Source organism: Macrobrachium nipponense, chromosome 8 (assembly GCF_015104395.2).
Source record: "Macrobrachium nipponense isolate FS-2020 chromosome 8, ASM1510439v2, whole genome shotgun sequence".
In the NCBI taxonomy this organism is placed as follows: Eukaryota; Metazoa; Arthropoda; class Malacostraca; order Decapoda; family Palaemonidae; genus Macrobrachium; species Macrobrachium nipponense.
Genome location: NC_087203.1, coordinates 48,004,074 through 48,019,221, shown reverse-complemented (window position 1 = coordinate 48,019,221; position 15,148 = coordinate 48,004,074). Strand labels below are relative to the sequence as shown.

At 46.5% G+C, this 15,148-nt stretch overlaps 1 protein-coding gene across 2 annotated transcripts in view; it reads right to left on the bottom strand.

The window, feature by feature from the left end:
• The window catches only part of LOC135222762 (gastrula zinc finger protein XlCGF8.2DB-like), a 98,086-nt gene extending 86,085 nt beyond the window's left edge, over positions 1–12,001 (bottom strand). Inside the window, exon 1 of one of the 2 annotated variants that reach the window (XR_010316327.1) lies at positions 11,822–12,001. The gene's annotated coding sequence lies outside the window, so the exon portion shown is untranslated. The remainder of the gene's footprint in view (positions 1–11,821) is intronic. The other variant, XM_064261015.1, reaches the window with a different exon arrangement.
• Positions 12,002–15,148: the final 3,147 nt, after the last annotated feature.

The window sequence follows — 15,148 nt, the reverse complement described above, 5'->3', positions numbered from 1 at the left end:
TCTATGATGTGTAGGCTTACCGCATCAAACGCCCAACCAGCAAGGGCAAGTTTGAGTCCTGTCCCCAACCTGAAGGAAGAGGAGTAGATTGGACTAGGATGAAGGAGGGGAAGAGGCCGGTCACTCTTGCATCCTTCTTACCTCTAGAACTGCACACCATAGGCAAGATACAACTTGTCCTCTTGAAGGAGCCAGGTAAGCAAACACAACTTGTTGAGCATCCACCACAGGTCCAAGGAAAAAGGGGTTCAAAGGACCTATGGGCAAAGACCTTGAGGAGCTGCACTGTCCACTGGATACGGCCATCGTAACACAAACAACCAAACAAGGACAACAACCACAACAAAAGACCACTACACAAACAATCACTAACAACAGAAAAAACAACAATATAACACGCCAACACACACACACACACTAACAGCATCAAGAAATCACAACAGCTCACCAACAAATAACCCTCAGCAACTCACAACTACAGCAACTCATATATAACTCAACAGAAACTCATAAGCACAACAAACCTAACAGCACAGGCACAACAACTCTACAGCAAACAATATCAAACTTGACAATAAATTAAACAACAAATCAGTAATACTTCCTGAGCGATATCCATCATGCATAGCTTGGGCATACGTCCAGTGAGATCCTACGACCAAACCAGGAACATAGGACCTCGCAGTAGAACTCTGAGGAGAAATTTCCGTAGAGTTCCTCTTATTCGCCTCACCCATCCCTGTGTAACCAGAAAAAAGAGGGAATGGGAGAGAAGGATTGGATATTCTTGTCCACCCTGCTGGCAGAACCAGCAGGAAGGGGGCGACTTGCATAAGATCATCAAGCCGCAGTAATGATGGCAATTCAACTCCATCAAAACGCCTCTGCTTCGGCAAAAAATGCTTCTGAAAAGAGCAGATGTTTTCGCCCGCCAGATGGAGTGTTCCTTTCCACAGAACTGGTTTTTCCGTGTGAACACGAGTGAGAGTTGGGGCAAGTTGAACAAGCCATTGATTGGCGAGAAAATACAATATCTTTACCGTGCATCTATCTCCTCCAAGATCGAAAACTCACTTGAAGAGGACTGCTCAGAGGACCTCTTCTCAGACACTCCTGACATTCTGTCTGGAGAGACAGGTACTTTAACAAAGAACCTAAACCTGATGCTAGTGTTTACAGGCAGGTGCAAGTCACTTGTGACTTGCCCCCTTCCCCTACCCTGTGCCAGAATCAGGATGGTGAAAGGTCTCTCCACCACTGATTTTGGATGCACAATCCTTTACAGAGGTTTGTGCATTTGGAGTGTCTCGCGAATGAGCTCTCCCCCAACGCACCACTATTTCTAGAGGAGGAACCCGCCCTACTTCAAATATACCTTGAATTACTATCCTATTACTGTATTAATCTTTGAGATAATATCATTAACATAATCTCAAAGTCCATCCCTGGAATGCCTCCCTGGTCGTAAGAGCGAGGGAGGGATCCAAGCCTCTGTCCGATTGATCGGGGTGTGCACCACAGGATCAATGGTCAGGCCTCTGGGCCAAGTACTAAGAGAGAGGCAAGCGTATCTCTTCGTACCAGCAAGCAAGAACTTGTTCCTGTTTGCAAGAGACAATCATAAAATTATGGGTTTGTCTCAAGCTGGCATCCACTTCCTCCCCCTTGTTGGAGGAAGTGGTGGATATACGCTCCTATCCCTAGTGAAAGGGATAGGATGGGGCTCTGTTGAGTAGCTCACCTGCATCTTGTCCTTATCCAGCAGGGCGACGACCGTGTCCCTACTACCACAGGTAAGAGGGGAAGAAAAAGATGGGAAGAGGAGCCAGTCACACTCTCATTCACTCATCCTTTCTTACGGTCACACCAGGACTCGATGCTGTTCAGCCTGCGAGGGTCTGGGTTCGCTACACAACGTGTTGAGCAGCCACCACGGGTCCCAAGGAAAAAGATCCAAGGACCTGTGGGCAATATCCCGAAGGTAGAAGGAGGTGCATGTGGTCTGGTTGGACCAGACCCCTGCCTTCAGTACCTGCGCCGAGGAGAAGTTCTTGCGGACAAAGCAGCATCTCCTTCGCATCGAAGGCAGTGAAGTCCATTAGGGAGGGGATTGTGAACGATTCGAACCGATCGTCAGGGACCGAAGGGTTCTGAGTCTTCGCTACGAAGTTCGGTACGAAATCGAGCGTCACGGATCCCCATCCCCTGGATGCTTGACTTCACAGGAGAAGTCATGCAGTTTCCTCAGAGGAAAAGAAGGGAATAGTCGCATGACCTATCCCTCTTCTCGACTTCGGTGATGTCCAGTACCGATACTTGTCTGTCCGTCTGCCACGAAGAGTCTCGCATCCTCCTATCCCCATGCAGCGAAGTTCTCGGTAGTGGATAGGACACCGACACTCCATGGTGGGTGTCGATGGTATGGGTACTGTGACAAGCTATTAAAACGAAGTAATGATTGCTCTGTAACAACTGAACTAAGTCAACAGCGTAGTTCGTAACTGACTCGGGCGCTCTGACAGCTGCCGACTGACTGCGTTCGATAGGAGGCAAGTTGTCCAAGCATCCGAGTATGTCACGTGACTTTCGCCCTTAAAAGGGTTATGCCGAGAGACCAAACAAATAGTGTATTTGTTTGTCACCTATGCCGGACGGTGAGGTGATTATTCTCTTAAGGCATGTGCCCAACAGGCGAAAGTCAATTGCCTTCTAGAGACCGAGGTCCCTGAAGGCAAGACATTCTCATAGTTGTTGAATCTTAGCTAAGGAGGAACAACACTATGTGCCGTTGAAGACGAAGGTAGACATTGAATGCAACCTACGTCTTCACAGACGAATCGAGAGAAGGATTCTCAAGATTCATAACCTGTGCTTACAAATGACTGAAAACGCTAACCGCTATTTCATTGCTGTCTGTGAGAAGTCGTAGTTGCAATGAAAGCGGGGCGTTCTTCAGTAATGAAACACAGGGGACAGCCGCCTGAAGAACTGCTTCTCATGGGCTGAACGTTTGGAAGTAGAGCTGGTAGGTGTGGGAGTAGGCGATTGTCTTTCAATACATCTGCTAATATCCGGGGTGAACAATGAATAATTGCACACCTACGAATACGAGATATTTTGAGGACAAACTCAGATTCCGCAAAAATCATTCGCATTATCGCAGTGCGATGCAGCAAGAGACTATTACAGAATTCTGTTACCGTGCGGTAAACAGAAAGATGAAAGTCGAAGAGATATCTCTGTTGTAAATTCTCGCAATACTGAAGGCATGAATTCGAGCGTCACAGCAGTAGATGGTCTTCATTCATGTCGAGAATCCCGTTAATCAGAGACTTAAGTCCGTGATTGTTGGGCAGAGATACGGTTCGGTAGTCAATCAAAGCAGGGGAGAAAGACATAACCAACCGTGCATCTCGAGGCGGCAACTGGTACTGAAATGCCTTGGGCAATTCAATACGCAGTAGCTGTCGCTGACTCGTCATCCTGAGTTGCCAAGTAATCCTTTCCACGAAGGAATGCGTTCGGCTAGAACCACCGAGCATAAAAAGATATGCTCGAGCAATTATATTTAGGAGCGAAACGAATTTCGTAAATACAAAAGCTGAAATGGTGTTGTCGTGACAAAACCATAAGTATATAAAATTGAAACTGGAACTCCTGGGAAGTTGCAGGCAACCCCACCCCGAGTTGCAGTTCAATTAGAATACTCCTCGTCTAAGTTGCAATCCGTAGAGTAATCTAGGATATGCGCCTACCCCTCGGACAATTCAACTGCTTAGCAGAATCATGTCGCGAGGTTAATATACGTAGTATTTGTAGGATTCTGAACACGATCTCCATCCTAAATTCTTTCCTTCAAGAAAACAAAATAAGGATTGGAGATGACCACCTTCGATCTCTATCAAAAGAGAGTGAAGGAGAAGTCTTCCTCAAAGGAAAGCTTCAATGGTGAACAGAATAACTAAGACGATAGTTCAAGCCAAACTGGATGTTCCCGTCCGTTCTTCTCTATTCCAGGTTGGTCGCCTACTGTGAGATAGTCTTCTTTCAGCAGCAGTCTTCTTCCCAATGCTAGAAATTCCAGGAATTCGAGCATAGGCGAGGTTCCCGATTATCGTGTAACAATTATCGGTGATTCTCGTCTCACTCACTTTGGACCGTGGTCTCTCCTAAGTGTTTGGGAGATCGTAAAAACTCGACACCGAATTCGTCAAACGATATCGGCTGGTGGTCCTCTCGATTCCCGTAGAAATCGAGAATGGGGCAGGATCCCTCCTCAACGACCAGGACTTACGTCAGGTAGGACCCGAAGGTCCCCCGGTAGCGCAGTCCCCAACGTGGAATCCTACAGAGAAATCTCTGTAGGATCCCACTCCCATTTCTTCGTAGCCGTAAGGAAAGAGGGAATGGGGGAGGAATTGGATACTCGCTCGCCTTCCCAGTGGAACTAGCAGTTGGAGAAGAGTAGGAGCAGCCATCGCCTTGCGTGATGGCCTCTCAGAGTCTGGGAAAACGTATCGTCAGGAAGAAAACGTTTTCCCGAGGAGGGTTACGAACTCTCACTGTAGGTAAGGGTCTGCCGCCACTGTGAACGTCGTTTGGGTGGGGCTGATCGACACCTGACAGGAGAGAGCCGATACCGTCCTCTGACTCATTCCAGTCCTCGTCGAGGTCGAAACCTCGCAGGAGGACCGAAGGAGTATTTAAATACGGTGTCCGAAGACACGTAGAAAAACGCCGCTGTCGCAGTAGAGGAGGTGGAAGTAGCTTGATCGACCGGCCAGAACTGAGAGAGCCTTCTTGTCCGGAGACGAGAGACTCTGGTTCAAGACAGAATCGGCAAGCTCCGATCGCGGCAGACCCACCGTCGGTTTGGGTTCCCTCTCGGGCCCCAAAACGACTCGAGCAGAGACGTGGGCTCTGCTGGTGGGAGCGGCAATCCTTCCCCGAGGTCGTTGCGCTGACGAATCAGCGCCATAACCTCGACAAAGTTCCTCTGGATCTCGGAAGTCATAGCATCTTGCAGAGTAGGACCGTCAAGCCCCTCGAACAAGAGCATTCCGAGAACCTCCCCCTTAAGGAGGAGGAACTGCGATAGACCCCTCTCGATCTCCTCCTGCCACTTGCGGCGGTTGGTATTCAATCAAAGCAGGGGAGAAAGACATAACCAACCGAAGATCGTACCTGGTACTTACGGCGTCGTGACGGGATCGTGCGGGGGTATGCCCCTCACGATCACCCCGCTCTATGCCTCGCTCTTCCTGGTGCAAACCGAGGAAGTTGGCAGGCACGGGAGAGGAAGACATGACGCTCCTCTTTCGCTCGCTGGCAGAACCAGCGGGCTTGGAGGGCTGCAGCGCAGATCGCCACTTTGCAGGCCTAGTCGAGCCGTTTCCCAGGGAAACGGCTGGACCAAGAAACAGCGGCCCCGATCTCGAGGTGCAGAGGAGCTGCTGCTGGTCCCCCTATCCGCCCGGATCCCCTGTGGAGCGGCGGTCAGGAGACCTGCAGAGACCACTGTCGCGGTGAGACCGGTGCGTGTCCTCGCGGCGCGTCATACCGCTGGTACCAGCCGAGGCTGGCACCAACGAGGGAACCTCTTCCCAGCCAGCTCGTGGCTGGTCAGACAGTCACGTCTACCAGGGTTACCAGCCTGGTCGCTGCGAGAGCGGCCGCGGTCTGGCGAGAGTCACATGAGCGGCTCTCACCAGCTTCTGCTCCGTGCCACGTACTTGGCGCCGAGCGAACTCTGGCGCCAAATTTGGCTATCGCTCTCCCGCGGGAGATCGTATACTCGAAGTTCTCGCGCAACGAGAGACCGAGCCGGAACCTGGCGTAGCGGCAGCGGCGCAAACACCAGGCGAGGAAGTACCGGTGGTAGTCGGTACGCCTCTGGTCCGTCTTCTTCTTCCTTGCGGAAGGGGAGACGGGCCCTCTTCCCGAAAGAGCAGGAGGACCGGCAGAAGAACACCCCCCGTCCCACGGGAGTGGAACGAGCCCTTAGAAGTTCCCGAAGGAGCCTTCTTATGGGGGGAAACCCGGTTACCAGCTGGTCGCTGCAAGAGCGGCCGCTGGCCTGGCGAGAGTCACCTGAGCGGCTCTCACCAGCCTTCTGCTCCGTGCCGCGTCTTGGCGCCGAGCGAACTCTGGCGCCAAAACTTGGCTGCACGGTTTCCCGAGGGAGAACGTACACTCGGGATCTCTCGCGAACGAGAGACCGAGCCGGAACCTGGCGTAGCGGCATCGCCGCTAGCACCAGGCGAGGAAGTACCAGTGCTAACAGGTACTCCTCTGGTCCCCGTCTATCTCTTCTTTACGGAAGGGGAGACGGGCCCCGGCTCCCGAAGGAGCAGGAAGACCACAGAAGGACCCCCCGTCCCACCAGGGTGGGACGGCCCTTAGAAGTTCCCGAAGGAGACTTCTTAGGGGGAAAGGCAGCCTTCTTCTTCTTCGGCTTATGGGCCTTAGAAGTCGAAGGGGAAGAAGCAGCAGCAGACGATGAAGACGAAGATGACACCTTCCTCTTCTTCCTCTTCCTCGTCAGCTCACGCAGGACAGTCGTCAGGTCCTCCATCCAGGCCGGAGCCAGGGCTATTGCCGAAGCAACACGGCCCGACTGCACCTGTCCGAAAGGACCTGGGACTGGGGAAGACACACCGTGGGCAGGACCAGCATGGACAGGCTCAGGAACCAGGAGCGACAGGAACAGCAACCAGCTCAGGAGTGGCAGGAACAGCGGCAGTGGTAGACCCAGAAGGGACAGCCAAGCCAGCAGCGGGAATCACATCAGCGGCAGGTACGGCAGGCCCAGCCATCGCCTCGTAGAATCATCGGCAGCCAGCGGGAACCTGGGTACTGGCGGCCGGTCCAGGGGCGAGCTGCTGGAACAGCGGAAGTCTGGGGCAGGCAACACGAAGAAAACAGGCAGCGGCAGCATAACCCCCCTCGGTATGGCGGCGGCCCTAGTAGCGGCAGACAGCGTCACCGACACAGCATGGGGAGTGTAGACCAGGCGGGGGGGAGCAGCATAAGCGGCCGTGGAGGTAGTAGTGGAGACCGCCCCAGACCTCGCTAGACGCTGCAGCAGCCCGTGGATGCTAGGCACGCCCTGCCGCCGCGGTGGTCCATACCTGTCCAAGGTCGTCTCCCACGGATGTAGCACCTGCGGTAGCACAGATAGATTAGTAAGAGGGGTTCCCTCACGCACAGGGGAAGACATTGCCACACCCCGACGCAAGGAAGACCCCAAATACAAAATACAACGAGGAAGCTGAGCAGGGGGGCAGGAAAGAAGACGAAGAATCGGATACCAAGGGAGTCGCGGGAGAGCTTTCCGACGACTTCCTGGCAGACCTTCGCTTCCCCTACCCCCGCACAGCAGTGAAAAGTAATATGAAAAGGAAACAGAATACTGCCCTTGCGATTCACTTCATAGAACTTAAAGGGGAAAAGATCAATTCCCGGGTAAGAGCGGAAACTTGATCCATAATAATATGATGCTATCATAAAATATATATGAAAATGAAACAGAATACTGCACTTGCGATTTCACTTTCACAGAAAATAATCGTAAGGATCAATTCCCGGGTAAGAGCGAAAATTGATCCAAATTAAAATTGATGCAAATAAAAAAATGAAAATGAAAAGAATACTGCAATTGCGAATCCACTTTCATTGCATTCTATCATACAAAATAAGAGGTTCGTGCCGAGCGCAATCACGCTCTCGGCAACGAACACACAGGGCAAAAATATAATGAAAAGAGTACTTACATTTTTCAATTACACACTTTCACCCAAAATACATGACTCGGCGCGAGCGCGCCCGCCCTTGGCACCGAGACATAATTCAAGGGTTCAATTCATGAAAAGAGAGGAAATCGCCGCATCTACGGCGATAGCTCCATGTTGGTTCATAATTAAGTAATGAAAATGAAAACAGTGTACTTACAGTTTCATTTTCAAGTCAAACAAACCATTAGTAGAAAACACAATATAAACAAAGCATACGACGATGAAGCGGGCAGAGAGCGATGACGAACACGTCCTTCACACCCGCGCCGCCAAAAGCAAAGCAAAAGTGATTTGTTTACCTCCCAGTCGCGCGTCGGACAAGCAGTTAACTACCGTTCTCCCCTTGTTCGAAGCTTACGACCGTTCCAGCTGCCGCTAGCTACTTCCTATTGTTAAAGGACCGATGGTTTGTATTACGTATCGGAACAAACCATCTTCGTAAAGTTGGACTTCTTAGCTGCCTTCCCTAGCGTGAACTCTGAAGGCGGGGAACGAGGGGCAGCTGGAACAAAGTTTTCCGGAAAAAGTTCCGTGAAAACCTTCATAAGCCTTTTCAAGTCTGACGAAGGATGTAGATCTTTCTGATCCTCTTCGTCTGAAAAGTCTTCCATCGGATCAAAAAGAGAAGGGGGGATGTCATTATTCCCTTCTTCCGATCGATCCATAACAGAAGTAGTGATGTCACGTTTCGTCGGCGCTTCCAAAGTATGTTCTTGACGCCTGGCGTCCTGGCGCCGAAAATCCTGACGCTCGGCTTCCTGGCGTCAAACTTCTTGACGCTTGGCGTCCTGATGTTCAAACACTTGACGCTCGGCATCTTTGCATCCACGTTCTTGACGCCTGGCGTCCTGGCGTCCAGCTTCTTGACTCCTGGCGCCCTGTCGTTGAGAATCTTGACGTTCGTCATCCTGGCTTCCAATTTCTTGACACCTGGGATCTTGGCGTCCAGCCTCTTGACGCCTGGTGTCATGGCGTCCAACCTCTTGACGCTCAGCGTCCTGGCGTCCAGAATCTTGACGCTCGGCATCCTGGCATCCAATTTCTCGCCTCCTGGCGTCCAGCCTGTTGACGTCTATGTAGTGTCTTGGTGTTCAAAACCTTGACGCTCTACATCCTAGCGTCCAGAATCTTGACGCTCGGCGTCCTGGGGTCCAATTTCTCGCCTTCTGGCGTCCTGGCATCCAGCCTGTTGACGTCTGTTGTCTTGGTGTTCAAAACCTTGACACTCTACGTCCTGGCGTCCAGCTTTTTGAGGTATGACGACTTGGCGTCCAGCTACTCGGACGTCCTGGAGTCCAAGCTTTTGACGTTTGCTGTTCTGCCACCCCTTGAGGTCGTTTGCTGAACGCTCGCCGCCTGTGCGACATACGTCAAACGAATCCTCAGGACGACTCACAGCTCCTGGAACGTCCTGAGCTGGAGGAATATGTTCGTCTTTGTTCATAGCAGGTTGATAAGACTGCATTAAGAAAGAGAGTTTCTGCTGCATATCTTGCAGTAAAGCAATCTGCGGAGCTTCTTGCTGCTGGGGACAGACTGGGGAAGCCGCAACATCAATTTCTCTCTCTTCGTCATGTTCGGTTTGAGACAAACGTCCCGAAGACGAGTGCCAATCCGAAGGGGGCTGGAGCATGCACCGAAGGCATCCAATCGTCCAATATTTCCTTGCCTCTTACCAAAGACGACGGCCGCCTGTGCGACATCTTGCGTCTTAGCTTGGTAGGAGAGCAAGCATCGGAACTGGAAGGGAAGCGCTCCGGAGTTGGAGCATGCACCGAAGGCATCCCATCGTCCAATATTTCCTTGCCTCCTACCAAAGACGATGGCCGCCTGTGCGACATCTTGCGTCTTAGCTTGGTAGGAGAGCAAACATCGGAGTTGGAAGGGAACTGCTCCGGGCTGCTCCAGTGACTACATCCTGGGGCTTGCGGTGTCGTCTCCTGACGCTGCTCTACCAGATATTGTCTTTTGAGGGGTCTCAATTTCGAAGTAAGACGCCAGCCCCATCTGGGAACTGCGTCGTCCGACGACGAAGAAGACACTCTAACCTCGCCTTTCCAAATCAGGTCAATCAAGCGAAAGCCAAAGCCAAAGTGTACTTCACCAAATAACTGCAAAAAACACGGGCTAAGCGAGCAAAGTTCCAACGATGTCACCGATGCGGCGGCATGGAAGATCTGAGGAATAGTTGGAACGGTTCCCCGTACCTGGGTAGAGGGCGCACAGGTGGTGCACCTGACTACCCAATCGGCGATTGCCGCGAGTTTTGAAATTCTGCCGTGACATCAGGGACGTAAGCTATATATATAACTACCAGGTGAGTTAGATGTTTAAAAATGGGTTTTTTGGAACCTAACCCCACCGTAAGTAGGAGAATACCTGTAAACAGAACGAACTGGATATTGGTACGGCAGCCGTATCCTGATTTCGATAGATATTGGTACAGCTGTGAATTGCGCATGCGCGAACCCTTGCTTACTGCCTCAGGCATATCAGTGACGGCAAGAAAATAGCGACAGAGCAACGAGAACTGTGTGGTAATACATCAGTTTTTGCCAAAAAGGAGATGTTTTCAGGGTACAACAAGCTGAAAAAGGCAATAGACGTCTACAAAGAGTCAAGCTTCTAGAAATTGTATATCCGTAGGACACGAACGATCAAATCGACCCTGAAAAGAGCTCCGAAAAGAAGATTCAAAGATTTGAGACCTAGCTAGTAAGCTAGTGCAGCAGTCAGTAGTGCGTCCAATATGGGAAACATGCTGTTAATATAGACCTGATTTGGATGACTACTTACAACTGATTAGGCTGTTTACCAGAGGATCGACTTTGGTAGTTTTCCTTACCACCAAGAATACAGTAGAGCACAACTTCAATCTTCTTTAAATCTCCTCTTTGGAGCTCTTTTCAGGGCCGATTTGATCGTTCGTGTCTTACGGATATACAATTTCTGGAAGTTTGACTCTTTGTAGGCGTCTATTGCCTTTTTCAGCTCATTGAACCCTGAAAACATCTCCTTTTTGGCAAAAACTGATGTATTATCACAAGGTTCAGAGGAGATTTAAAGAAGATTTGAAGTACACAGACTAGTTTAGTTTTATTTTTCACGTAGGTATATAGTCAAAATCGAAGTATTATTGTGATTTTAATATTTTAATTTACTGTCAAAATGTTTTGGTGCTTTGGTGATGACAGTATGATGCTTCACTTTGACATTTTGAATTGAACATGCTCAGCAAAACAATTCAGTTCGACTATTATTACTACTGTCGCTGATCTTCTAATGCCGTACCTATACTAGCTCTTAGCAACAGTGTACGGCAACTGCTGCATGAATAGCAAACTGCCGTACCTACAGCAAGTCAATAGCACAATACGGCACCACTGACAGAATCTGACGTACCTCCACTAAACTATGTTATTTGTACGGTAGGAAATCTGAAATTGACGCATGCGCAATTCACAGCCTTACCAATATCTATCGCGATCAGTATACGGCTGCTGCATCAATATCCAGCCTAAAAAGAAACAACAAAAATCAGTGATCGACACAATTTGCACCAGTTATTTTGTAGTAAACCTAAATGATCCTCTACTCTCGTCTTTGATCAACTGAAAAAACAACCTAGGACATAGGGCTATAGCCTAGCCTAGGCTATAGGGTTGTAGGTTAAATTGCTGTACCGAAACCTTCCGTGAAACCATTAATAAATCATACAGTAATCACTAAACCAGACAGTCTTAGGATAAAGTAGGCCAGGATACAGGATACCTACCTAGCCTAGGCTACAGGCATCCTGTAGCCTACAGTAAATGAGATTCTACAGAAAATTACCAATAGCTTAAGCCTAACACTAGCCTATGCGTAAATTATTGAGATATCATAAAATATAACTCATTTCATTTGGATAGTCTTAGGTTAAGACCCCATAGAAGGCTACGGTCTATAGGGTAACCTAGGAGTACTAACGGAGGCTAACTCTAGAAGCTAATGAATGATACCACAACCTATGAACATCTGCTACTCACATTATTACAGCAATTATCGGTTATCCTTGTAATTTACCAATTATTACGATTAATCAAGAATTGTCTAGATTATGAAGAAGACAATTATTATAGAAGATAAACAGACGCTTGAATAGAAGTTACGCTAGCAGTAATAGTAGTAATAGGTGGGATATATGTTTGAAACGGCTCCCTTGCTTGTTTCATTCCTCCCTTGTTTGTGTTTGTTTGAGTTTCTTCTCTCTGAAATAACACATTTCTTTCAGTAGTTCTTTCCTATTCTCCACTTCCTCCTCAGTAGGTCTACCAATAAGAGTATATTAGCTACTAATTCCTCTTTATTTTCCTGATGTGGTTGCTGCACAAAACTATACCTATTGCTATTCTCATTGTATACTGGACAGCAAAGTAAGAAATGTTCTAAATTTTCATTTTTTCCCCCTCACAGCATAAACATTTTGTATCTTCTCCTTTTCTCCTATTTCTATCATTTAATCCTAGTGTACCTAGTCTGGTCCTATTGATCAGCATTGTTTTTTCAGTGTTGTCATCCCAGATTTCCTCTCTTTTGTTTTCTTTATATTTTCTGTAGATTCTTAATGTTGACTTTTCATTCATTTCTCTCTGCCATATTTTTCTGTCCTAGTAGTTTATTATTGCTTTTAACAGTTTACCTTTAACTGGTTCAATTTTACTTAAGTTCATGTTTAGTTCTTTCATATATTCTTTTACCTGCATCATCCTGGGATTTTTCTTGTTTTCAAACTGATCCCTGGTTATGTCATATAGGAGCCTATTTCCACCACTCTCGATCAAGTGTATTTTTCGGATAGAATAGTTTATTCTTCATATCTCTTATTTCAGATCTTAACGCAAAACTTGCCGTGTAACGATGGCGATTTCAAAATTGTTCTGTGTACTTGATTGTCTACCTTCTGAAATTGATTGATGATTTTCTTGTCTTAGAGTTTCATGACTTCCATGGCATACATGAAGGATGGCATCGCTAATCCTTTCCAATACAATTTTCCTATTTCTACCCTGCTACAGCTTTTACTGCTGACTGCATTAGCCATATTTGCCTTTTTTTCCTTTGCATTTGGGCCAAATTTATCTGTTCTCTTAAGCTTTTGTATTTCATGTTGTTGACTGTCACTCCAATGGGTATTTTATCTGCTGAACTATTTTTATTCCTTCTATGTGCTCCATATTTTCCACGTCGTCGATACTATACCAGTCGTTGTATATTCATATATTGCTCTTGTCTTTGTTTATGTTTAGGCCACATTCGCTCGCTGTTTCCATATGGGTTTTTATTGCTTTTGTTATTTCTTCAGGGACGTGTCCTAGTGGTAACCATCATCTCCATATAATAGTGCCACAATCCTCAAAACTTCATTTCTAAAACCTTCTGTTGTATTATCTAGTTTTTCTATTAGCATGTAGGTTATTAGCAGAAAGAATATGATCGAGCCACTGCAACCCTGACCCAATATTCCATTAGTTACATTGAGCTCTTTTTGTTCTGTATTGTTAAGGAATAGACTTGTTACATCATTTGTATATATCTTTGCAACTGCATTTATTACCTCGCATGCAGCCTATATTTCATCATGACCTCTATGAGCTTTTTCCTTTCCTAAACTGCGTCCAAATGCGTTTTTGGCAAGTCTATGAACACAACAAATAATGGGTCTTTCTTCTATACGTTTCTTGTATGCAATATTATAAGATATGCAAATTATCAGTTCCTCTTCTTTGTGTGGTAAAGCCTGATTGCAGTTCATTAATTTTTCCCATATATCTAATATGCTTTTCTATTTTGGTTTTCAAGATTCCCATGAAAATTTTATGATGCATTTTTTAGTGCAATTGGCCTAAGATCTCTAACAGTGGGGTGTTGTTTCTTGGGTGTAAGTGTTGTTTTTTACTTAAACCAGCTGCTCTGTGATTTCCTGCCTTTCAGTACCCTATGCTGTTTATACATTCTGCCAATTCTCTTTGAAGGTTGGTACTTTGTACGAATAGTTTGATCAGAATTGGCTTCATTCCGTCTGGCCCCGGTGCTTTGTTTGCCTTCAATTACTAGAGTTGATTTTTTGCATCTTCTTCAGTTATATTGACTTCTTCCATGAGTTTAATTTCTGTCTTTGTTGGGTCATACACTCCATCCCTGTGTTCTCTTAAAGATATGTGGTACTATACCATATGCTGTCCTGATCTTTTCATCATTTCTTCGATTCGGTTGGAGAAAAGTCAACATTGGCCTGATGCCTGGTTCCTAAGCGCCCACTCCACAAACACAGTTGCGGGCACACTACACTGTTTACGAGGTGCACAGCTTTATTCCCTTAATTGTTTACTTTACTCATTATTTAGTTTAACTTTACTTTACGTTACTTCAAAATGTTTATTTTAATTCTCTATTATCCCTTTTTTTGCTACAAAATCAACCCCGAAAAATTACAGATATTTCCGAGAAATGCTGCTTTTTGCTACGGTTATTCTTCTTACTTTTTTTTTTTATTGATATACTGCTCTTGTTTCCTTCATTCTCCGATTTCGCTCCCTAATTTCCATTCCTAATTTCATTCCCTAATTCCATTCCCTAGTTCCTTTCAACACTATTAGCCTCGTCTTGCAGAACGTAGTTTTTCATTATTATTATTTTTATTGTTTATTTCAGTAGCTCCTTGACGATGTCTTAATAAAGACGAAAGCGCTTGGATAGACAGTGACGCTATCCAATCAGTCTTTCCTGATTTCGTTCCCGTCCACTTGGACGGTGGTTCGATCCCATGGGGAACGAAATTATTATCAACTAAAAAATTCCCCTTCGGTACATATATGAAAATATATCAATTCCGAGGTAGAGCGAATTTAGATATTAAAGGACATTTGTAGCTCGAAGATATATAAAATGAATCAAGGTTCGATGTGATAATTATTCATATATCTATATATATAATATATATATATATATATATATATATATATAGCGAATACCACGGAAATGATAGTCAGGAATCCAAGCGCTTTCGTCTTATTCAGACATCGTCAAGGAGCTACTAAAGTACAATTGGAGAGGAAGGCCTCAGGTACAAACAGATCAGGAATCCAGGCATGGTTAATTATCAAAAGGGTAAAAAATTAAAAGGGATCAATCCAGGATTATCGGATATCACACTTTGGTCACAAACTTAAACAGATTCTGACCCTAACCGAAATTACAAAGTATCTTTACAGTCCAAAACATGTAAAAACAAAATGAATATATTAATTTTGTTGCTTATATTTATCTACAACTTTTTTCATTATGAAATATAAGCAACAAAATTAATATATTCA